This window comes from Pseudorca crassidens, chromosome 1 (assembly GCF_039906515.1).
Source record: "Pseudorca crassidens isolate mPseCra1 chromosome 1, mPseCra1.hap1, whole genome shotgun sequence".
Taxonomy (NCBI): Eukaryota; Metazoa; Chordata; class Mammalia; order Artiodactyla; family Delphinidae; genus Pseudorca; species Pseudorca crassidens.
In genome coordinates, this window is record NC_090296.1 from 15287742 (window position 1) to 15313820 (window position 26079).

The 26079-nt window shown below is 44.0% G+C and overlaps 1 protein-coding gene and 1 pseudogene across 9 annotated transcripts in view; one reads left to right on the forward strand and one right to left on the reverse strand.

Moving 5' to 3' along the window:
• Nucleotides 1-26079, forward strand: part of FOXN3 (forkhead box N3) — a 405900-nt gene that overhangs the window by 318646 nt on the left and 61175 nt on the right. The gene's annotated exons all lie outside the window — the stretch shown is intronic.
• On the reverse strand, nucleotides 7449-8038 carry LOC137206799 (large ribosomal subunit protein uL6-like; annotated as a pseudogene).

A 26079-nucleotide genomic window follows, 5' to 3' on the forward strand; every position in this document is an offset into this window, starting at 1 on the left:
AGTACCAATACGATACGTTTCTGCCTAAGAAAATACTTCGGCTTTTGCTGAAACTTGATTTCATTTTGCTTGGTTTCTCAGGGTGATTTTGCCTCAATTCTGTACAAATAGGATTTCTAGATACTTGGTGCGAAGATAAACTGCATGTCTCTACTCGTTGACAATGAGTTGGGTTTTGCAGGTTGGTTTGTTGTAACTTTTTTCTCTGAGCATCTCCGTTATAGCATCAGTGCAGAGAGATTTTCTTGTGTAGCCAGGGCTGCATATAGCTTTTTACTGTTTTCATTCTCCTGCGAGATGGACTTAGGGGAGCTCTTATGTGAACTGAGGCGTGTCAGGGAGAGCGCTCACATGGGTCCATTGGCGGATGCAAGGCAGACACGGCTGTGTTTAGATCCTCCCTCAGAGTTGCAGGAGCCCATTCGCGCCGCTCCCTCACCTCCGTAGGTCATGGAAAATGGCAAAAGTAGGATCGTTGAGGTAATTTTTTGAAGCACTGTTATTGTGGTTGACATTGATCACTTACTACTTCAGTTGCATTCCATGATGTCAGGTTTACTGCATTTACCTGTAGAAGAAGGAAAATAAACCCTCTCAGAGAAGAAAAGGGCAGCATTATTATGTGTTCATGGAGTCATAATATGGCCTCATTGTCTCTCGCTGCGGCCATCAAGGATGTATTCATATAAAATAACACAGCAGAGCTGATGCTTAGAGGTTATGAAAGAACGTACAGGGGTTGTCAAAGCTATATCTGGGTTAAAATATGTTGTGAGACTCCCAGCCCTCCTCAACAGAGGCTGTTTAAGGTACAGTGCGGGTATTCGTGCTGCTTTCATTGTATGCATCCTGAATGAAGAATCAGCTCTTTAAAAAGAACGTTAAAAATAAAACCCATGTTGTAGAAATCTGACTTAGCCCAAAGAGATTGTGGGTGTCTTAAATGGCTACTCATTTCCCAAGGTGGCTCAGAGGTTTCCTCTTGGTCGTGAGATATTTTGACATGGCATCTGTACTTTGCCTTTTAAAAACGATGTTCTGTCTGTGAAAATACATACATACTTCCTCACAGTCACTTGTATGACTCTTCGGGGATGTGAACCCCAAACCTCCTAGGAGGGAGGGTTTGTCTCCTCCTGTTTCGGAATTGGCCTCACCCCAGCTTCTTGCCCCACCAGGTTCTGGTTTCCAGCTTGGACCATTTCATTTCTCTCTCCCATCAGGGGGCAAGACTGGTTGAAGAAACTCTTGTATAGAGAAAGTGTAAATCATACCTCAATAAAGCTATTAAAAAACACACACACGCAAGCACCCTGATTAATGGACTGTGCCATCACTATGTGAATACTGTGCGTGGTTTTTAAAAATAGCTCTTTCACTAGAGTGTTTCGGTTGAGGGTGTGTATTCTTGGATTGTTTTTTATTATTATTTTTTTGTATAGCATTGATAGGAAAAGATAGAACTCTTATACTAATACATGCAGTATTTAGATTGGATAATACTCCCGTCTCTTTTTATGGTGATTTCCTGACTTTCTCCTTTGCTTTTCCCTGCTACTTAAGCATCAAGTCTCGGGCATTTTCCCAGTGTAATTGTTGATTAAGTGCTGCATATCCTGCAACGATTATGAGAAGATTATTGTATTCAGCTTTTAATCTTATGAGTGTCAAATATTTTACTTTAATGGTATCTTTATTGTTATTATTCTTCATAGCTCTTTCTGTTTGAGTAATGTAATCAGGCAAAATAAAGGTAACAGCACAAATTCAGCACTTCTAGAGTAAGAATTCTTTGTCTCAGAATGGAAAGCGCCACCTGCTGGCTGTTCTGAAATGCTGATTGGGGTCTGCAAAGATGGAATTAGGAATGCCTTAGGCCTCTTTTGGTTGCAAGTAACAGAAAGCAGCTAGCTCAAGAAGAAATATATATAAAGATAGAGACCTATTGGAGGCAGTACCAAGGGTCTCAGGACCCCAAGGCCAGGCTTGTAGCTGGGAGGCACCAGGACCGGGAACCAGACGGCTGCCAAGAACGCAGGCAGCGCTCGCCTCCTCGCTGCTTCTTTCTGCGCGTCCTCTGTGTTTTCTCTAACGTTGTGTGTGAATTGGTCAGTGGTCATCGGTAGCTTTCAAGCTAAATATCCTCTGTAGACGAGAGCAGCCCAGGTGGACCAGCCATCTTTTGGTCTCAGTTCCCAATTCCCAGGAGCAATGGGAATTCTGACTGGAACAACTGTAGTCATGTGACACCCCCCCCACCCCAGTCCAGTCAGCTGGTCCAGGAGCGCCGTCTCATGACGTGAATCACTGCAACCAGGGGCTCTCCCCGTTGGCGAGGGAAGGCGCAGCTCCAGAGAAAGAGGCTCGGTGTGAATGGACCTGACACCTGCAGTAGGGCTGTGTTTGTGAGAAGGACGGCGACCCTGACTCCTCATGCAGCCTTCAGGGATGCCCCACACACTTCTGCAGGAATCTGAATGCATATTCCAGAGCTTGGGTTTCTGAGGGGAACCCCCAAAAGCAATTTCTAGTCAACTGCCTATTGCTTAGCTGGGCGAAAGGAATCAACAGTATGAGTAGCTCCAGTTACTGTTTCCACAGAACCACTGATGTCTCCACTTTATAGATGGGGAAACTGAGGCTGGAAGGACAATGTGTCACCTGTTGTCATGTCACTTGTTCTGGCTGACTCCAAAATGCAGAGCCAACCATGGTACTAGGTTTGGGCTTTATCTCTACAAGCTGACAGCCGATGCCTCATGGGTATGTAGGGAGGACAGTAGGTGGTTAATAGGGAAGTGGCTGGTTACACGTTGGCCTGAAGTGGAAAATTTGCTGGGAATAATCCATATTGAGTAATATTTGTGCACATCGTGAGGACTTAACCTCAGCATGAACTTTCTATATAGAAACCTAAAATCCATGTAAATGTTTTAGTTGGACTTCAAGCCATAGGGCATCACTTTGAGTAGAGCGTGTCACAGGGATAGAGTTCTGACTGGTCCAGCCAGTGTCATCCCCTACTCATCGCTCAAAGGATTGCATTGTCTGTAATATGGGGGACGGCGCTAATTGGAAAACTGTGGCTTATCTATCAGTGCTAACTAACAAGATCATGGAGCCAGGGAGGTTGGAGCAGTTTCTCCAAGAGTGATCATTGTGGGTGGTGAGTATTGAGTGAGGTGTAGAGAATCAAACTGTCTATATAGATGCTGCTGCCATGGAAAGAGCACTGGGCTGACAGTCAGGGTTCTGGGGGCCAGGCCAGCCACTGACCATCTGTGAGACCCCAGGCGAGTCACTGCCTGCTCTTCACCACTCCGCTTTGTTTCTCCCTTTCTTTTTAATATGTTGTAAAAAAAAAAAAATCATAAAGTACAAAAAGATGTATAGTGAAAACTGTCATCCTCCTGTGAAAGAAATACAGCTCTAGTCCCCCTCCCCAGAGGTAACCGGCACGATCAGTTTCTTACGTGCCGTTTGATAGCCGATGCCTTTACACACCTGAGTAAGTGTGCACATGTATGCAGACGGGGACATACCATATGCATTATTCTGACCATAAAGATCTTTCTGTATCAATGCATATAGAGCTATCCTTTTTTGGGACTCCGGAGTTTTTCACTGTGTGGCTGGATTAAAGTATCCTCTGGTCTTTGACATTCTACAGATAGTGTTGCAAAGTGGCGTTTTGTTGGTTCATTTCCTTAATTGAGCGAGGTTGAAGGCCATGTATATTTTTTTCTGTATGTTCCCTCCTTGTGCCCGCTGCTCTTTTTTTTTCCCCCATTGAATTTTTCTTTTCTTACTGCACCTCATTTTCCAAAGAGGTAATGATCCAAGTACGTCATTTCTACAATTAGGAATATTTCAGCCAGGGGAGAGATCTGATGGATGTTTACTGAGAAGCCCGGGTACCTGGGAAAAGGCCCCGCGTCAGCTGCGGAGGCCGACTTCGTTTACCCGGTCCCTTTCTTCCTCCCCATTGTTGTTGAGGTGAGGTCATGCCGAGTTCCTCAACAAGCCTCAGACTTAGTAGGGGGAATACCTGCCCAATAGTGGGGCTTGACCAGTTTTTGCCGGTTGAACAAAAGAGAGAACATGGCATTGTGGGACGAGATTATCTTTGGGATCAACTAGTTCTCTAGACATTGATCTGGGTTCAAATCTTCTTGGCTCCAGAATTTGCAAGCCATGCAAACCTCTCTGGACCACAGTTTCCTCGTCTGTAATATGGGAATAATAATACTGATGTTGCCAGGCTGTTCTGAGCAATAGAAAGAACATAATAAAGTATCGAGCACATGACAGGTTTTCAGTAATTGACAGCTTCTTGTATTAGTGTCATTGTTCTGATCAGGACTATTATTGCCATCACCATAAACCCAACGAGTGACAGTAGGGCCATGGGCTAAGACTAAACAATTGATTCACGAGATGACCATGTTATATGAGATTGTGACTTTTGCAGACCATCTGCGTCTTTGCAATAAAAGTTTATTTGCACCTACATTGATTTCATTTGTCTTGTGACCATCATTTTCTTACAGGCTTTAAGCCTCTGTTGCTAGACATAGTACATAATGCCCGTGTAGTTTCAATGCCCATCCAGTTTTCGGGCCTTGAAAAGGGAGAGTGATTTGAAAGTATCCTACTTGAATTCTTAGTGAGAAAGATCTGAAAACTCTGCTCCTCCCCTTGCCTCCCCCAAGAAGTCTGAGAGATCAAAACAAATAATCTTTCTCTCTGCATCCCTTAAACCCAACTTAAGAAATTAACGAAGGAAGATGGATAGAGTGAAATAAGACTCATCGAGAAGAAATGGGAGCCTCCTAATTGATTCCCACAGAGCTGCTGGTTATTTACAACTAGGAAAATTGCCTGCTTGGAGATACCAGTTCAGCGCTCTGGTTCCACTGGTTTGACAGGAAAAAGTCACTGCGCCTGGCTGGAAAAGCTCTTAGGGAGGAGGAAAGTAGAATGAATTACATCTGACTGTTTTTCTTTTTTTTATGACTATTTCTTATTTTTTTTTAACTGTTCTTTTTTTTTTATTAATTAATTAATTTATTTATTTGGCTGTGTTGGGTCTTCGTTTCTGTGCGAGGGCCTTCTCCAGTTGCGGCGAGTGGGGGTCACTCTTCATCGCAGTGTGCGGGCCTCTTACTGCCGTGGCCTCTCTTGCTGCGGAGCACAGGCTCCAGACACGCAGGCTCAGTAGCTGTGGCTCACGGGCCCAGTTGCTCCGTGGCAAGTGGGATCCCCCCAGACCAGGGCTTGAACCCGTGTCCCCTGCATTGGCAGGCAGACTCTCAACCACTGCACCACCAGGGAAGCCCACATCTGACTGTTTAACACCATCTCGTTCATAGATTTCTGCCTTTTCCCCCAGTGGATCATTCGCAGTCTCTTTTTTAGTATATAATTGTTCATTTTAAATTTTCATGTTTGCTCTAGCTGGGTGTATGTTAATTACTGGCAGTCTGTAATTATGTTGTCTATTTGTCATTTCCATGGCAGCAAGGGTAGTAAGCTAGAACTCTTCCAATAGCAAGAATTTTAATTTATAATTCCCTCCCCCCAAACCATTTAGAAATTGATACGTTTCACTCACATTCTAGATGTAGTTCAGTAAATGCCATGTTATTGATGTTCATTATCAGGTTTTAAGCTAAGAAATGCCGCTGTAGCCGGGCACGGTGGCGCGTGCCTGTAGTCCCAGCTACTCGGGAGGCTGAGGCAGGAGGATCGCTTGAGCCCAGGAGTTCTGGGCTGTAGTGCGCTATGCCGATCGGGTGTCCGCACTAAGTTCGGCATCAATATGGTGACCTCCCGGGAGCGGGGGACCACCAGGTTGCCTAAGGAGGGGTGAACCGGCCCAGGTCGGAAACGGAGCAGGTCAAAACTCCCGTGCTGATCAGTAGTGGGATCGCGCCTGTGAATAGCCACTGCACTCCAGCCTGGGCAACATAGCGAGACCCCGTCTCTTAAAAAAAAAAAAAAAAAGAAATGCCGCTGTACTCTAACTTAGAGATTCCCAAGATTTTGGTGTATTCATTCACTCCACAGCCACTTATTGAGCACCCACTGCACACTAGGTGCTTGGGATATATTCTCTGAATAGAACAGACAAAATAAAATATTCTGTAGTTCTCTGTGTAACAGGACTGCCCAGCTGACCCCTAAAGCCACTGTCTGGCTGGCGGCCATGGCTGTGTGTCCCCTAGGCTGCCAAACACTTGTCTGTTCCCAGCACTGTAATAATGAGGAACATGGTAAGAAGTTAGAAGCCACTGGCGATTAAAGTTATTATTTCACATTAAAGTCCCCCGATATGATATTGGCAGCTGAGACATACATGGAAAACATAATAGTTTAAAGATCATCAGATTAGTTCCAGACATCCCCAGGATCTGGGTGCAAATTAAATTAGAGGTACATCCAATCGATCCAATCAAGAAACAGGTCTGGGATTAGGGGGCATGTTCTTGCTGTATGGACCAGGTAAACAGAGTGACCGTTGATACTGCCTAAAGCCACATGCCTCACAGGAAGTTCCAGCACCCTAGATTGAAACTGACCCCTGGAAATGATTCCCAAGACTGGGCTGTTCTGGTGCTATGAGTACAGAAGGTGGGGACTTGGGAAGGGTCTAGAGTGGAGCGGAAGACTAAAGGTTCAGTGAAACTGATTTAAGAGATGGTCCTGCTGGTGGGTAATGCTGAAGAGCAGGTGCTTACAGGAGAAGGGATCTGGGGGAAGTTAGGCAGTTGGAAATGCTCTATCTAAAAAAGGCATATGGGGCTTCCCTGGTGGCGCAGTGGTTGAGAGTCCGCCTGCCGATGCAGGGGACACGGGTTCGTGCCCTGGTCCGGGAAGATCCTACATGCCGCGCAGCGGCTGGGCCCGTGAGCCATGGCCGCTGAGCCTGCGCTAGAGACCACAGCAGTGAGAGGCCCGCGTATCGCAAAAAAAAAAAAAAAAAAAGGCATATGACTTGAGTTCCCCATAGTCATTCAGCAACTTTTTTTTAGTACTTATAGAATGTGGTAGAGTGTGAACAATACAGAGGTCCTGCCCACACAGAGCTTCCATTTCACTGGGGGAAGCAAGACAGACAAATAGGACAGACAGATGGACAGATAACCAAATGTGATATAATATAATATAATGTTGTACAGTTGTGAGTGCTACAAAGAATTATAAATGGGATAAAGGAATAGAGTGATCAAGGTATCCTACTCTATTAGTCGTTTTTTGCACTTCACTAGTTCTCAGTATGAGAAGAAGACATTAAGGGGAGGGGTGGTCACAGTTTGTTCCTTTGGGGTGTTTTGGTTTTGTCTGTCTTCCCCCAAATCAATACAGGGCTTTTAGTGACTCTTTAAAATATCACAGAGAGGTCTTAGGAATCATCTGGCATCTTGTTGTTTCTGTAGCTGGATAACTTAAATCTTATTCATCACCTGCCGAACTGGTCCTTCTGCAGAGATGTAGATACCATCTAAAATTTTTCTAATATTCTTGTTTTCAACTGTTGTGGCTTGCTGAATCAAAGCAGCTGAATTTGATGCAGTTTCAATGTCATTTTCTTTGAGAATTAACTCACCTTTCTGGGCTTGAGGTACTGAACAAGCGATGTCTGGCCTCACCTGAACCCGGAGCATCTATTTTTTGCCCAAGAAATTTCAGATTTCAACAAGAAACCTGTTCTGAATAACAACATTGATGGGGAGATGAGCATATAGAGACCTCATTTTGTAATGGAAACCCAACATAACACCCTTGATCATGTTCTGTTCGTGATACAGATAGTCGAAAAGTGGCCAGTTTCTTTCTGTATCCCCGCCATTTGTCAACCTGGAGCCTCTTTCTTTTCTTTCCAAGGAAACTGAGTTCTACATTGATATGATTGAAGCCCCTCCAAAAGGCTTTTCTGGTTCCCTTCACAGTAATTGTGTGGCCCTTCACACAGTAATTGTGTGATGTCAGAATTTTCTGGAATATCTGCAGTCTGATTGCTGAGAATGGTCTTCATTCTCATAGTAGATGCAGCAAAGAACAGTTTTTATTTTTAACAAACCTTGTGAGATAATTGTAGATTCATATGGAGCTGTAAAACAATTGTAATTCAGAGAAATTCTGTTTCTCCCAATGGTAACATCTTGCAAAACTATAGTATAATATATATAATCTCATCTGTATCTACAAAAGAATCTTGCTGGGGTTTTGATAGGAATTGCATTAAGCCTGTGTATCAGTTTGAGGACAAATGACATCTTTACTATGTTGAGTCTTCTAATCCATGAACATGGTATACCTCTCTGTTTGTTTAGATCTTCTTTGATTTCTTTTATGAGCATTTTTGTAGTTTTCAACATATAAGTCCTATACATGTTATATTTACACCCAAATATTTCATTTTTCTTGAACAATTGTAAATGATATTATTTTTAAATTTTTGGTATCCATTCATTTATTGCTAGCATCTAGGACTATAGTTGATTTTGTATGCTTATCTTATATTCTGAGACCTTGCTGAATGTACATTTTAGTTCTAGGAGGTTTTTTGTATATTCCGTAGGAAGTTCTATGTAGACAGTCTGCAAATAAAGACAGTTTTATCTCTTCCCTTTCGATGCCTTTATTTCACTTTCTTGCCTTATTTCACTGGTTAGAACTTCGAACACTATGTTAAATAAGAGTGGTGAGAGCAGACATCTTCACCTTGTTCTCAATCATAGGGAGGAAAGCATTCAGTCTTCCCTTATTAAGCATAATGTTAGCTGTAGGGTTTTTTAACAGATGCTCCTTGACAAGTTGGGTAAGACCCCTTCTATTCCTAGTGTGCTGGGCATTTTTATCATGATTAGATGTATTTTTCATATGCCTTTTCTACATCAGTTGATATGATCATATGATTTTTCTTCTATAGCCTGTTGACATGGTAGATTACTTTGATTGATTTTTGAATACTGAACCAGTCTTCCATCCCTGGAATAAACCCCACTTAGTCACAGTATATAATTCTATTTAAATATTCCTGAATTATATTTATTAATATTTTGTTAATTTAGTCTGTACCTTGCCTTTTTTATATGGTCCTTAGTTGTTCTGCTTTCTTCTCTCTACCTTTCAGAATCTTCTTATGTTTGTCTTATATTTAATGTCCATCATTTTTTGTTGTGTTTGGTGGAAAGAATAGGGAAAAGTATGTCTATTCCATTTCCTGGAAGCAGAAGTTCCTTCAGATGGTCAATTTTTAGGTATACTTTTAAGCAGCTGTATAATTTACTACCGGAAGAAAAGAAAATCCTGAATTCAGGTCTTGATGAATAAAAATGTTCGACCAAGTTACTGGTTTGACTTGCTTGATTCTAAAGAAGCTGAACAAAGAGATTTAGGCTGAGCAAAAAGGTGTAAACATATCAGATCTTCAGTATCACTCCTGTACTTCCCAGCAGAAGAAAGACCTGTTAGGGTCATCAAAGCGTCAGGGACACTATACAGGCTTTTACCCCAGCAGATTGGCACGCACCGATAGAAGCCTTTTGATGAACTTCAATCCACTGTCGTGCCGACAGCATTCACTTAAATTGCATTTCCGGGACTTCCCTGGTGGTGCAGTGATTAAGACTCCACGCTCCCAATGCAGGGGGCCTGGGTTTGATCCCCGGTCAGGGAACTAGATCCCACGTGCATGCCGCAACTAAGAGTTCGTGTGCCGCAATTAAGACCTGTTGCAACCAAATAAATAAATATTTATAAAAAATAAAATTGCATTTTCTTCAAGCTGTTGGTAATACCAGATATTTACAAAAAGGTGCTGTAGGCACTGCCGCATGCTCTCAGTTGCCTATCAACAGTTATTTGCCAAATAATTGTGTGTTGGGGGGCCTGAAACTTAGGCCAAGGGGGACTTTTCTTCTGTTGTAGACAGATGATGACTGGTCAAGGAGATGAGTTCTCAGAGGGTCAGCGAGAATCTCTTCTGCATCAAAAGAGCGCCCATTCTTTGCTTTCATTGGTTGGCTTATTTTTCTGCCTTTCTTATGATTTCCAAGAAATATGGCACGGTAGCAGAGGTCACAGAGATTCAGTGGGGGAATCAATAAGCCACGGAGTTCTAACAGCCCCTGGTTTCAAAGGTCCCTCTCCATGGTGAAGTTTTCAAAACAGCAGATATTTTCCATTCTCCTCTTATCTTCCTGCTGGTTTACTTTAGCATATATTTGCACGCACCTCCTGTGAGTGCAGTGATTGAGTAAGAAATGATCCCTGCTCTCAAGGAGTGGTAGGCAGAGAGGGTGCAAATGACCGTAGTTCAGGGGTCACCAAGGAGCAGACAAAATGCCTTCAAAGGTCAGAGGCAGGTAACCTGGCTTTCTGCTGGTGAAATTTGAGCTGGTGCTTCCAGAGTTAGGAGGATTTCAGCAGCTGGGGGTAGGGTGGCACTGCTGGCAATGGGTGGGCCAGGAGGTGAAAGCATAGGCACGTCCAGGGAACATAGCACAGAGCACGTAGGGCTGGACTGAAGAGAGAACAGCACTTTCCTCTCCAGCGCTCACCTGCCCAACCATTGAAAATAAACATCTTTTCCCCATGTGACCGTTAGAACCGTAATGTCTTTCCACTTATGTTTTTCCTTCCACTTTACCTAAAGTGGGCTTTTGTCATCCCCTCATTCATTTGTGCACTTGAGTTAAGACTTCAAAGTGTGCTTACCTACCTAGCGTTAGGGGTTGAATTGCACCCTCCACCCACCCCAAGATATGTTGGAAGTCCTAACCCACCCTTCGGTACCTGGGAATGTGACCTTATTTGGAAATAGGGTCTTTGCAGATGGAATCTGTTTATGTCTTGTAATCAAGATGAGGTCACTAGGGTGGGCCCTGATCCACTGTGATTGGCGTCCTTATTAGAAGAGGGAAATTTAGACACAGACACACACGGGAAGAACTCCACGAGATGATGGAAGCAGAGACTGGAGCTGCAAGACAAGGGGTGCCAGGATGGGTGACCAGCACTGGAAGAGGCAAGGAAGCGTTCTCTCCTACGAGTTTCCGAGAGAACATGGCCCTGCCAGCACCTTGATTTTGGACCTCGTTGTTTTAAGCTACCCAGTTTGCGGCTCTTCGTTATGGCAGCCCTAGGAACTAACATACCTAGTTTATACCCGGCCCTCTACTCGTGGAATCCGACCTGGATTCTACAGTCTGTCAGGGAGGTTCAGTTGTGCCTGTTGAGGTCACATCGGTGGCTAATAGGTGGTCTTTGCAGGGGGAATTTGATCATCAGAGGGGCTCCTCGGCTTTCTGGTCTTTAGGCTGAGGTCTCTGGGATCTCCGTGGAGGACAGTGAGCTGGTGACAGAGGGTGGAGTGAGCAGGCACTGTGACGTGGTTCCCATTAGAAAATTGGAGTAGATGGGAATTAAAGGGTTCTAGGGCAAAAGACTTCAGAGTTCATTTACACCAACTCTTCCTCCTGCCTCTCCCTGGAAAGAAGTATCACGTGACCCATCCAAGAGCCACTCTGCTAGTAACAGAGTAAGGACTTGAATTCAGATCTTAAATCTCCTATCCAGACTTCTAAGATTTCTACAGGGACTCTAAAGTCTGTGGTTCTGATTTCGGAAAGTTTTTTGGGGGTCACAGAATTTTAACTTACGCCTTTAGAGGCTGGTGGGGGGAAGAAAGAAGAGGCACTTTAAAAAAGAAAAAGCAAAAAAGGGGAACATGTTGACCTTCAGGAAAGGGATTTGAAAGAATAAGTTTATGCATCTTTAAAATAAAAGACCCAAGGGTATTTAGTTTTACTCTGTGTCATTGAAAAATAAAATCCACCCCAGCCTCAAGTGGATGGGAAGTTCCAGCTCACAGGTTCATTCACTGACCGTCCGACCCACGTGTTGCAGAGGGTAGAATTTATAAAATCAGCAACTGTTATATGACCTCAAACACCACAAGTTGCACTTTCAGCGTCATTCTGAGTTTCCTGTCCCTCTGCAGGGTGGAGTAGAGCCACTAATGTTGTTTCCATGGATCTCATCTTTCCAGGCTTGGTTTAAATCTCGAGTGCAGGTTGCCAGGTAGATTCATTATGGCAGTAGCAATGCACACACGCCATCGTGGTAGCTTTAAATCAATCTCTCTCCTAAAGGTTCCGAGGAATGTCACTTACAAGGCACATTGCTTGCATGAGTGTCCTTTGTGTTGGGTGCCCTGGAATGTAATTTCTATCAGGAAGACGTAAAGGAGACACGGGGAGGAATCATTTTGCTTGACAGCACACTTTGAAAGGAAGGGGAGTTTGTTATTGTTATTTTTTGTTGTTACTTTGATTGTTTCTTGGGTTCCTCCAACAAAGAAATGCCGTGTGGCTTTCAAAAGTCTCCCCGTGCAAATGCTTCCCGTCACCAGTGATCAGCGTCCTGCCATTTTGAAATCCAGAAGTGGCTTTAGCAGCCCTTATGACATAATCATTGCCGGGAGCTGGAGACCAACCTCTCAGAGAAATTGACACTCTCATCTTCCATCTTCGTGTACGCATTCTAAGTGCTGGTGCGCTGTCACTTTAACAAACTGTCACCCTGAAATAGGGTTGCTTCATCCAGTGCTGTGGAAAAACAAGGTTAGAAGAGCAGAGGCTTTTGTTGATAGTGAGCAAGTGGGATTTGTTAAACCAATATTGAAAGGTGGTTTGCACAACTCTCGGCAGCTCACGTTACTTCTGAAAAGATGTGGTTGGTCTTTCAGCCCTGGTTGGCACGGATACAGTTAAAGTTGCATCAGGACCTTTGTTATATAATCCTTCCCGGTTATATAATTTGGGGTCCTGTTTTTTCTTGCCCTGGTTTATAAAGATTGAAACAAGGATAGAAGATCACAACAGTTCATAGTTTCCTGTAATAGCGGAGGCAGTAATGTTATTGATTAAAGCACATGGGATCTATTGGTTGTCAGTAATACTATATACAGGATGAACTATGTGTATGTGAACAGTTTGTGTATGAAAAATATAAAATGAGTCTCAGACATATCCTACAGATGAGCAGTTTAAAAGAACTGACTTTCAGATTCTGGCTTATACGAACCTTCTGGTCTCAGCCCATGTCTCTAGCGGGTCAGAAACTAGAAGCCAGCCTAGATATGGAAACATACAATACGGTAGGGACTTTTTGTGGCTGCCGTGAGTGACCCCTGTGACTTTTTCCAGACCTGGCCCAGATACAATTAGGAGATGTTACAACCTAAGGGCAGGTAGGATTCTTGAGACTTCGGTTCACACTTTCCTGCAACACTGAGCTCACCTATCTCTGAAGTGACTGCTATCACCTGTTTCTATCTTGGCCTCCTCCCAGTTATTTCAAATATAAATTTAGTAGCCAATAATTCGCGACCCCCAGCCAATTGATTTGAGCAGACCTAGAAATCAATTACACCACTGTCCCCCTACTCCCACCTACCCAGCCTGGGAAGATTGTAGAACAAGCACATCTGTCCCATGCCCCAGCTCAGAGGCACCCCTAAATAGGCGACACGGATCAGAAAACAGTACCACATGGGGCAGCCATGCTATTACTTCATGTACGTCTGACTCCAGATGTGAGGGTTCTGTGTCTGCCCCTTCCAGGGCCCCAGCACCCTGACTGTCTGGCTGGGACCTTCTCAAGAGCTCTTGGTCCTCAGGGAGTGGTGCTCACATCCTGCTCTAACAAGACTCTAGTCGTCGGAACCGTGAACCGTGAAGGACACACCTTCCACGCTGCCAGCAGATCAGATCCGACCCCCACCTTTGCCCTTCCCCACCACTTGGACCTGGACCCACTCTACTCCTTTTCATCCTCAGCCACCCTCCCTCTCAGGCTTCTGAGCTCCTGCCACCTCCCTGCCACCCCCTCCCCAGGCCTGACTGCTCTTGACTCCCAGAATTCACTGTGGCCAAGAAGCCACGCTAACATCTTTCTACAAAACAGTAATATTTTGCTTCAGATACTTCCTAAGAAGCAAGTACTAACATCAAATTGGGTTGTGGGTAGTTTCAGTTTTCTTCTTCATACCCTTCTTTCTTTTTTTTTTGGCTGTGCCACACAGTATGCAGGATCTTAGTTCCCCGACCAGGGATCGAACCCACGCCCCCTGCAGTGAAAGCGCAGAGTCCTAACCACTGAACCACCAGGGAATTCCCAACCCTTCTTGCTTTAAATCAAATTTTCTACAATGAACATGTACTAGTTTTTTAACTGGAAAGAAAATATATATATTGTAAAATAGCCGTTGGGAAGATGGCAGATAAAAACAAGTAGTCTTTTTTGTTCAGTAGAATAACAACAACAGTAAAATCACCCCAAAGTAAATCAGTGCAAAAATATGAGGCAGCCTTGCTCCTCCTCATCAAGTAATAAATGGCCTTTCACAGGTGAGATGAGGTGGGACATTACCGTCATTACCATCAACCTCCAGTCCTGATACTTCTGCAGAGATGCTGGGCATGTCCTACTCCAGTAGACACCATGGGAATTTATTACAGGGTTGTTGGGAGGCTCAAATGAGAAAATAGATGTGAAAGTACTTTATAAATGGAAGCTATTATTTTCAACAAAAAGTAGAGAACTTTCATCTACATTGGGAGACAAGGCAGAACACTGTAAGGATGTTTATACAATTTAACATAGGGGAAGATGTGGCCGTTACGATCTAAGAACTTAAGTTCATCTATTCATTTGATAAATATTTATTGGGGGCCTGGAACAGTTCTTGGTGTTTGGGATTCATCAGTGAAGAAAACAGACACAAATCCCTGCCTCGTGGAGCCTCGTGAGGGAAACAGATGAGAAACAAAAACATCTAATAAATTAAAAAGAAGTGGTCATCAAAATAACAACAGTAAGTAACACTCCAATAGTGCTTATTTTGTGCCAGGCATGTATGTAATATATTTAATCCCAAATACTCTATGAAGTAGATACTATTTTCAACCCCATGGTGGGGGGAAATGACCCACAGAGAGGTGAAGTGACTTGCCCAAGGTCACGCAGCTAGTAATGCTGGCGCTGGAAATCAGTTTCACAGAGGAAGTTCGTGGGTGAGAAGCCAGTGGAGAAAGAAACGGAACGGGGTAAGGGGTTATCCATTCAGCAGACATTTCTGAGTGCTCTGTGCCTGGCACTGTGTTGGATGCCTGGGATATAGAAATGCAAGGGGCATTATCCTTGCCCTGGAGAGGTTCACAGTTTCTTAGGGGAGATTAGGGGTACACAGACATATGAGCAAACCATGTGGTGTGATATACCTTCCTCCTTGGTTACCTAGGGCAGCAGAGGTACCATACTGGAAAAGCATTCTATTTGAGCAGACCCAGATCACCTAGTGATTTCATGGCATCAGCGGCCTTACCTTTGTCCAAAGACCATTGATCGTGGTGTCGTACTCTCTCTTTCCCTGCAGAACTTCTAGGCATGAGAGGCTGATCAAGCCAATAGCTACTTTGGTTAGACTCCAGGCCGCAAAGCCAAGGCCCTTGGCCTTCCTGAGCTGATCCCTCCTGTCTGCACCAGGAGGGCCAGTTCAGTTCCCGTTGATGTCTGTCTGTTTAGTTGGTGTCTGTGGTATAGCCGTTGTTCACTCTTTTGAATGTCACCCGTCCCTCCTTTCATCTCTCATTGACCTCAGAGAGTGTCACACGGAGGGACAACCCTTTGCATCCCCTGCCTGTTCCCAGCCCTGCCCACGGTCCTCCATCCCATCATTGGCAGAGGTGGGCCAGGGAGACCTCATGCCTACTGAGGATAAGCCATTGCAAGTTTATTTCCTGCTAGTGAGGGGTCAGTAGCGAATACAGCCTATTTATTCCCAGAGCTGAAAGTCACAAGGACTTAATACATGCTCTGGTGCTGTAGGGTTTCTGTTGGTTTGAGGTTATATTTGTTTCTTTACTTCTTTTGTCTGACAAAGTCTTCTGAAGAGGTGAATTGTTTTTGCTTTTGCTCTGGATTCAAGAGATGAGTATTGTCGTGGGGAAGTTCCCCCTTATCTTTCCCCGGGGCAACCACACTTAACCTCTTTTCTCATAGACATCAGTGCAGGAGGATGAGATCATTAACATTGAACATCCATCATAGGTCGGGACTGCCCTCCCCTCTTCAGGGCAGCTGAAGGATTTCCCTCCGTTAGGCCCATGGTGGTTGTTTTGCTTGCTTATGAGAAGGCCTGGCACGTATGACTGTTACTTCACCTCGTTCTCAAAACAACCCACGTTAGGGTGGAGAAAACCCAGGCTCGGAGAAATAAAGTAACTTCTTCCCAGGCACAGAGCACGCAAGCAAGTAGAACAAGACTTAAACGCAGATTTTTAAATTTCTGTGTGTTTTCTTTCCAATACTCTTTCTACTCCAAGTACTCTTCTGTGGGGAAATGAACTGAGCCTGTCTTCCTAAAAAGTGTCCTTTTTTTAAACACTTAAAAACACTTCCTTCTTCCCGCAAGCCATGCTTCTGAGTTTGTTTGTTTGCGAGGTTTTTTGTCTGCTGGTTGGCTGGTTGGTTGTTTTTTTGGTTCCTATTATTAAGCTAGAAGAGGCAGGAATGAAGATTTTTTTCCTGGTAAAATAAGAAATTGCCTTCTCTCTTCAAATCTGTGCTTTTCTATCTCTCCAACAAGTTGAAGATGATATTAAAAGAATAGCTCTGTCTTACAGATTAACAGTGAGACACAGATTATTTAAATTCACGTTTTAAGCTGTAGAAATAGACTAACAGGTGATCCTTACGTACTGTGACCTTGTTATTTTCTCAGACATTACCGCGTTTTGCAGTAAATAGTATTGATCAGACAGAAAGATAGGTTCATAACCGTGCGATCAAGAACATCTTGGGGCTCATTGATGAGGTTTAGGGGGTCTAGACAAATTCCTGAAATTGTGTTCAAAACATGTGCCTTCCTGAGCTTTTCTAATTAAAGAAGCCTTCTTTTTCATCAGACCCTCAAAGGACGTGGTCACCACATCAGCATCTTCAAACAGCACATACTTGTAATCTCACAGTTGCCCTGGGTCAGGAATCCAGGCCCAACTTAACTAAGTCCTCTGCCCAGGGTCTCACCAGGCAGCAAACAAGTGTCTTAGGGCTGTGGTCCTTTCTGGAGTTGAGTCCTCCTTCAAGAATTCTGAATTCAGAATTCAGACCCTTGTGGTTGCAGGGTGGAGGTCCCCTTTTCTTGCTGGCTCTCAGGCAGGGGTAGATACCCACATAGTCTCTGCCACGTGGCCCCCTCCCAGACTCTCACAATCAGGCAGCTGCTTCAAGGCCAGCAAGAGAATCTCTTATTCGGGTCTGCTGCGACACAGTCCTACCTGATGTGACGTGACCCAGGAAGTGACTACCCATCACTTTGCCGTATTTTATCACTAGAAGCAAGTAACACCTTCCATCTGTACTCAAAGGGAAGGAGATTATACAAGATCATGACCCACCGGGGGTCTCCTTGGTCTTTGTCTGACATAATCACCTCCTGAAAACTCAAAAGAACCTCTGCTCTGGAATCTTTGAAAAAAGACACAGTTGACATCCTACAAACACGTCGTTAGTTCACTGAGGAGTCGCATCATATCCGTGGGAAGAAACCCGACATGACTGAATGGGGAAAAATTGATCAGTCTTATTTTATCTAGACGGAGTCAGCGCCGTGAAGGGAGTATTAAGTGAGAGAAAAGAGCTGATTCTAGGCTGTGTGGGAGAAGACCCACAGCAAACATGTATTACGGCCTATGTCAACATCGTGGCCACGCTTGCTCTATTTTTTGAGACAAAAAGATCATGGTTTGGACAAATGAGAGGCAGCCAGACCCCAAAATAACTTCAGACTCCTCATTCCTGGGTGCCGAGGGGGTAGCTGCATGTTGACTGAGATGATTCTTGGTTTATTTCGAGTCTAATTCAGCGTTAATAAAGAAGTTCAAAATTGAATGTGAGTTGGTCTGTGGTAGAACTTAATGGGAAATTCCCAGAGTTGCTCTTCCTTCTAGCTCTGTTTTCTTAGTGTATTCGTTTCCTCGGGCTGCTGTAGCAAAAGTACCACAAACCGGGTGGCTTAAAGAGCAGCCGCTTATGCTCACACGGTTCTGCGGCTGGAAGTCTGAGATCAGGGTGTCAGCAGGGCCGTGCTCCCTCTGAAGGCGCTGGGGAAGGATGTGCTCCAGGCCTCCCTCCTAGCTTCTGGTACTTCCTTTACTTCGGGGGCATCACTCCCCTTTTCACATGGCATTTCCCCTGTGCTTCTGTTGTGTCGGCGTCCAAATTTCCCTTTTTTATAAGGACACCAGTCATATCGTATTAAGGGCCCAACCTACTCTAGTATGACCTCATCTTAACTAATTCTATCTGTGATGACCCTGTTTCCAAATAAGATTATGTTCTGAGATGCTGGGTAGGACTTCAACACGCTAATTAATTGGGTGGGTGAGGGTGGGGGAAGTGGACACAATTCAACCCATAACACTTAATGAAGAATAATTTTAAATTTTCCTGATAGTCATGTTGTTCTGGCAAGTAAATCAAAGTCTCCCTGGTGGATCGATGGTCAGAGATCATTAGATTCCCCTCTCTCCCTCCACCCTCTCATTTGGGAGTTTACTATTTTCTCACTAGAATGGCATCCTTGCCTTTTGGACTTAATTTTAGAAATAAAACAGCTCTCATTCTGCGTCTAAAATTGGTCAGTCATAACCCTATTTCTGGTAGTAGGATGCTTATCCAGAGGTCAGTTATCTGGCAACCTCACCTATAAGGTAGGTGGGGAATAGAAAACCAAGGTCACAGAGAAAACAGAAAAAATGATGAGCAAAGATGTCACAACAGTCACAAAATAAACCCTTTTAAGAGAACCCTGTGGACTTTTGCTCACATCCTATTAACCTTTACTCTGCACATAATTCTAACAGACTTTTAAAGTTCACAGGACAGTGGAAGCATCAATATGTGAATGACAGACTCAGGGAAAATTCCAAACTAAATTCAGTTTAAATATTACTTCCGTTATGATGCCTTCATCAATATCTTCCTCTGAATTCCAGTATTATTTTATACCTTCATTAGTCACTTGTCACCTGTTTTCTAACAATTTGTATCCATATTCTACTTTGTTTACATATCTTAATCTCCCCTACCAGATGCTTGTAAGAGCTGGGACATACCCAGTTGTGCCTAACACAATACCTGACACACAGTAGGTACACCAACAAATTCGTATTGAAGACTGAAAAACCGGAAAGGATATATTTTTAGGTGGACAGTAATTAGGTAAGATAATAATTTAGGTGCCTAATAATTTTAGGCAGGGTGGAGTTTCAAAGCATTTTGAGCAAAAAAGATTCCTCTGATATTTCCTTTTTAAAATTAATTTTTATTAAAGTTACAAAATTTGAAACCTTACCTTTCATTAGGCTTTTAAGAGGTGGTCAGAAGATCTCAATTTATTTATTCTAGCAATTTTTAACAATCACTTTTAAGGGGACCTTTTATTAATGCTCGGTCTGATTTGCAAACTTAGTTAATTAAACTCCTTTAAACATTTTAAACTACATTTGTAAAGGAAATCGAACATATTAAATGTATAAGTACTCAATTGCCTGACTCAACAAACAAGCCGCCCAGAGCACTTAAGCAATTCTTATAAATCTAATTAAGCTTATAAGTATGTTACACCCTACGGGCTTTTAAGTTTTCTTCTACTGTATGTGACTTCAGTGAGATTTTGATTTAAAATCAAAGTCTCAATTGGTTATTTAATTCCACAGTTTAAGTTGATGTTTCAAGGCTGGTCGTTATTCTTACGGGCCAGTTCTCTTAGTTGTAGCAAATATTTAAAATACTAGATCTACATTGATTTCTTTTTAAAAATAATTAATTTGACAGATCTCATTTTCTTAACCATGTTTGTACTTTATTCTAAATCTTCTTTGGGTTAAAAAGTGCTCACTCACATTGTCCAAGAAGGAAAAGAAGGACACCCTCCCCTCTGCCTTCCAGAACCTTCCGCACATCAGGGATCTTTGGAAACTTCTGTTCACCAGCAGTGCCTCCCCTCCCATCCATGACTGTCCAGGGGAAGAACTACCACAAATCCCCATCAGGTGCTCCTTGGAGGGACCTCCCATGTACTTCTGGCAGCTTTTTTTTTTTTTTTGCGGTACGCGGGCCTCTCACTGTTGTGGCTTCTCCCGTTGCGGAGCACAGGCTCCGGACGCGCAGGCTCAGCGGCCATGGCTCACGGGCCCAGCGGCATGAGGGATCTTCCCGGACCGGGGCACGAATCCGCGTCCCCTGTATCGGCAGGCGGACTCTCAACCACTGCGCCACCAAGGAAGCCCCCTTCTGGCAGCTTTGAGAGAGAAAGTCTGAGCAATCTGAGGCTCCCGGAAGCTGCTCGGGAGCACCGCGCCATCCTCAGGCTGTCTGCACTTCCTTTACCCCAAAGAGGTTTCCAAAGATGGGCAGACAAGCCCCACCCAAACTCTTGGGGAGCCATCAGCTGCCGGTGCTTGGATGTCCCCGAGAGGTCCTGCCCATCGTCCTCACGGCCGCCTTCGTAGTGGGCCAGGAGGCAGCGAGGGTCTGGCCATGGCACCAACGTCAATGGTCTGTACCCTGCCCCGGTCCAGAGCTCTTCCCGAGGGAGGCTGGCCGTCAGGACCACACGCCGCAGCTTCCCTTCCCACCTCAGTCCTGCATTCTCTCCTCATGCAGAAATCTGCACAGTGGTAAAAGGTTGAATTCAGAGTGTGGGCCTGGGTCAGAACCATGATGATCATTCAAATTACTGAAAGTAGCAAACCAAATCTGGCTCCCTGTGCACATTTTTAAAAATTTGAGCCCAAATAGTTTCTCACCCTGCAGAAATAATAAGACCACATTCCGTTGTTCAGATATTGTCGACAGAACTTTTTTTGCCCCCAGATAACAAGTTATAAAAAATAAGCAGTTGTCTACATCTTTAAAAAAAAAAAAAAGAAGAAGAAGAAGAAAAAGGGCTTCACTGGTGGCGCAGCAGTTAAGAATCCACCTGCCAATGCAGGGGGCACGGGTTCGAGCCCTGGTCTGGGAAGATCACACATGCTACAGAGCAACTAAGCCCATGCGCCGCAACTACTGAGCGTGCGCTCTAGAGCCCGTGCTCCGCAACAAGAGAAGCCACCGCAACGAAGAGTAGCCCCCACTTGCTGCAACTAGAGAAAGCCCGTGCACAGCAACAAAGACTCAACTCAGCCAATAAATAAATAAATAAATAAATTTATGAAAAAAAAAAAGAAGAAGAAGAAGGAAGGGAGGGAAGATGCTTACTTCACTTAAAAACAGTTAATTGTTCTTTGAGGTCATCTCAAATAATTTTGAGCATCACCTTCCTAACTGAATTTCAGGGGCAGGGCAGTGGTGAGGGAGGAGCTGCCTTCTCAGCTTGCTGGGATTTCTTAATGAGCAGTGGGTATCAACCAGCACTCAGTTGGATATATATGCCCCTGACAGCTGGGTGAGCCCCTTCTTACAGTCACTCTGTAAATGAGACCGCAACTTAAAGAGGTAAGTTTCACTTGTCCTCCATCCCTTACATTAAAGGCAAACATTACGGATTCTTCTGTCCACTCACCGAGATCTATATCCCCTACCCTCTGGTTGTCACCAGAAAGGATTTTACATTTTCTAAATTTTAATATATGCAGATGTCTTTCCATGAGTGTCCAGAGACCTTGAAACTCTGTGGGATTGTGCGCGATCTTCATATACAGGCATATCTGAGATATATATAGTATCATGGGTTTGGTTCCAGACCACCGCAGTAAAGTGAATATTGCTATAAAGTGAGTCACATTTGGTTTCCTGGTGCATATGAAATTTATGTTTACACTATACTGTAGTCTGTTAAGTGTGCAGTAGCATTGTGTCTAAAGAAACCAATGTACATATTTTAATTTAAAAATACTTTATTGCTAAAAAATGCTAACCATCATCTGAGCCTGCAGGGAGTTGTAGCAGTAGCATCCAAGATCACAGATCACCATAACAAATATAATAATAATGACAAAGTTTGAAATATTGTAAGAGTTACCAGACTGTGACAAGGGGACATGAAGTGAGCAAATACTTTTGGAAAAAAACGGTGCTGATAGACTTGCTTGATGCAGGGTTGCCACAAACCTTCAATTTGTGAAGAATGCAGCATCTGCGGAGAGCAATAAAATGAAGTATGCCTGTAATGCTAAATGCTGATGTGGGCCTGTGGAGCCTCATCTTTGGCTGCCAGAGCTCCCAGCCCCCCAGCCGGCCACTCCACAAGTGACATCAGTCCTGGAGAGCATCATGTGTTATAGCAGTGCCCAGTGATGGGTTTCCATGGTGACAACTCAGTCCTCAAGAAAATATTGTGTAGACAGGGAAGTATACGATATAATTCTTAAATTTTGTTAAAATAGTTAAAATGGAAAAAAAAAAAAAAAGATATTTCACCCAGAGGCAGTGCTTCATGTATTGGAAAATTGTCTTAAAGAGAGTGCTGTATTTCCCGACAATGTGGCTAAGTGAGTTCTTGCTTCATGAAAAAAACATTTGTAAAAGTCTGACAAAGGTTCTTGAGCCAATGAGAAAGTTGGTAAAAGCAAGTTCTTTATAACTATGTTGAAGAAAAACCAGAATAATACAGTTTGGTTATCATTTAAAGTGTGAAGGGATTTGCGAGGCTTCCTGGCTTTTGCTCCATGTATCACGAACCTGACTGTAACCAAAGGTTATATATAATGTGGTGCGGTGAATAATGCATAGGGAGTGATAACGGACTTTAAAAGAGAGAGAGAGAGAGAAGGTGGCTTTTAAGTACAGTATGGCATTTCCTTCCTGCCATGGTGATACATGATATAGTGCTCTGTGGTGTGCAAAGTGTTACTGGTTGTCATAGCAGTAGAACACCATCCTGGAGAAGGGAGGAAATGCTGGCATAAGACGCTTCGCTGGAATAGAACTACAGTTCTAACAAAACCATCATTGTTAGCTCCGTATTTGTTGTCAAATAGTAAAATCCATGCTAGTCTTTTTCTTTCTTCGTGATAATGCTGAGTAGCCCTGATACCATCCCAGGGGCTTGTATTACACACACAGGCTTCTGCCTTCACTTGAGAGTTTTATGCCTATTGCTGGTATAAAAATAGGTTACGTTATGAATGCCTCCCTGAACTCACTTCCAGCCACTGGCCCAACTCACTAAGCTTCAGAGTTTGAATACCTTCTCTGTAGCGCCTGTAATAAATGTCAGTGGTTCTCCTTGCTGTCAGGATTGCCTCTCCTTGGTCACATTTCAGTCATTGTTATATTTTGTTAGACCCTGAGTGAACAGCCCTCTGAAAGAAGCATCTGAACTGAAGCTAATCTTTGCTTTCTGGTGGTTCTCAGGGCAGAGTCTCTGATGTGTCTGTCCCATCTTTCAAAGTGTATATTGGATGAAATTGATGGAAATTCCTCCGATACAACTACTGATGTTCAGTTGCCTGGGTGGGTTTCAAAGGGAGCCAAGGCCAAGAGAACCAGTGAGTCCAGTTCGGTCGTCTTTGCCACATCATGGCTGTATCCTCTTCATCATCCAGCCCATGAATCCACATTCTTCACCCAGGGAGGTATGGAGTAGGTAGTGTGGAAAGAGTTGTGTGTGTGTACACAGTCCAGAAGAATCCATTACACCACCCGCAAGCACAGCTCGCGCAGCAGGACCTCGAGATGATGGTACTTGGGTTGCATCATTTTAGTCTGATGATGATGATACAGCACTCCCGAGTGCCAGGTTCTCTCCTACACAATTTGTGCACGTCAGCTCATCTAGAACCACAGCCCGATTGACAGATAAGGAACCTGACGCACAGAGAGGTTAAGTATCTTGACTGAGATCACACTGCTAGTAAATGCTGGGGCTGGCCCCAGAGCCTGTGTTCCCAACTGTGCTGCCTCTTCTGTGATCCAAAGTGGAACCAAGGAAGGCCCTAAATACATCCAGAGAACTGGGCACCTCCTGGGGGAACCACTGGAATCAATGGTGTAAAATGAAGAAGAAAAACGTGGTGATAAGCAAGGAAGAGGAGGGGACTTTGAAACATAGATGAGAAAGCCTCGCTTGCAAAAAGCACAATAAAACACAAAGTTCTGTTCATTAAACTGTTATCAATATGGAATTATACATCACTGTAAAGAAAAGGATAGTAAACTGTAAGCAGGATACGAGTACCATGAGTGACAGGGACGCTACCCCATACTTCTGTCTCACTCACAGCTCTGGCATATCTGGCTCAGATATCCTAGCACTGCATCCCCACAATTTCAGGGGTGGCCCGAATACAATATCCCATTGATCAAGTGGAATATCACACTTACCCAAGTTACAGTGATAACTGTAATAACAGCTAATATTACTTGACTGTGTCTCTGTACCAGGCATTGTTCTTAGGGCTTTGCATGTATCAACTTGTTTGATCCGCCCAGCAGCCCTGTAAGGGAGGGAGGTGCTATTTTGCGTTTTCCAGGTGAGGAAACAAAGGCAAAGAGAGGTTAAGTCAACTTGCCCCAGACTTCACTCCTAGCTCACGGCCAAGGTATTGATAACAGTCATCCATTCACCAGATATTTGATGAGAGCCCACTGGGTAAGGGGCACTGCTCCTGACTCCTGGGGCACGGTGAGGAGCAAGCAGACGAGACCTTTCCCCGAGGGGCTGGCCTTCACGCAGACGTGCACACACACACATGCGTCATAAGCTCTGAGCACCTCCAATGATGCCTGTCGAGTATTAAGGAAGGGCAGGAATTTCTTAGGAGTGAGAAGGACTTTACAAAGATGGGTCAGGAGCAACTGGATGTGTTAGATAAAAGCAGAAAATAAGGATAAATGAGTTCAGATTATGGAAGACCTTGGAGAGGCATAGGAGAGTCTTAGCTGGGGGCTGGATTGAGTTGTGTGTAGAAACGCAGCCTTCTTACAGTTGCCTCTAATGACACACAACATTGATTGGAAGTACAGTCACAACAGACTGTTCAGTCCAACCTTCTCGTTTTGCAGACAGGAAAGTGAGGCCCAGAAAATTTCTTTAGGACGAATTCCCTAGAAGAGCTGTCCACATGTTTCTGCTGCAGCTTTCTTTATAAAAGCCAAAAATTAGAAACAACCTAAATAAATGTCCATGTCCAGGGAGATGTTGAAATAAACCACGCAGCAATGAAAGACACGCGCTCCATCCCTCTGTACCCCAGATGGAGAGAGGCCAACACTTACTGTTGAATGAATGAAAGAAACACATTGCAAAGCGATGTGTAAGTCTGTCTCCATTCATCTAAGACAGCAACACTATATTGTTGTGAAAGATACAGATTCTTGTCTGCTTGTCTGCAAAGGAAAAGCTCTGGTCAGATACACACCGAGGGAATGTCACCTTCAGTGAAGGGGCAAGGCCATAGGATTAGGTGATCTTTTTAGTAGTGGCCTAATTTTAAAAATAAGCAACTATATTCTTGTATTAATCGTGTGATTAAAAATTAAGTCAAAAAAGAAAGGTCTATTGACTTGTCTGATTGCATATGTTGAGTTAGTTGAAAAGGCAAGTCTAGGACCACTCAAATTTCCTGGCTTCCAAACCCCACTCAAACACCCAAATATTCAAGCATGGAGAGGTGGGGTAGAGGGGAATCCAGAGCTTCGTAACCAGCCAGATATTGTTTACGAATCCCAGGAACCATACACATGTCAATGGGTTAAACCGGGTTTTGCTAAATGAGTGTGTGTGTTTCAAAAAAAGACTCCAATTTTTAATGGCATTAGTATTCCAGTCAGCTGAATCCCAGGCTGGAGAAAGGTACAAATGATGATTGCTCATTAGCAAATAGAATACAGATGTTAGCTTCATTTTGCCTGAGTGCATTGGCACCTTGGGGAGCCACCAGCTTAGTGAGCCAGACCCACAGTGCTGCTGCCGGCCCGGTGCAGGGGAGGGGTCTGCAGATGGGAGGGGATACAGGTCACTTCGGAGCTTACAGGGCTGGGCTTTGTTTCCAGCAATAA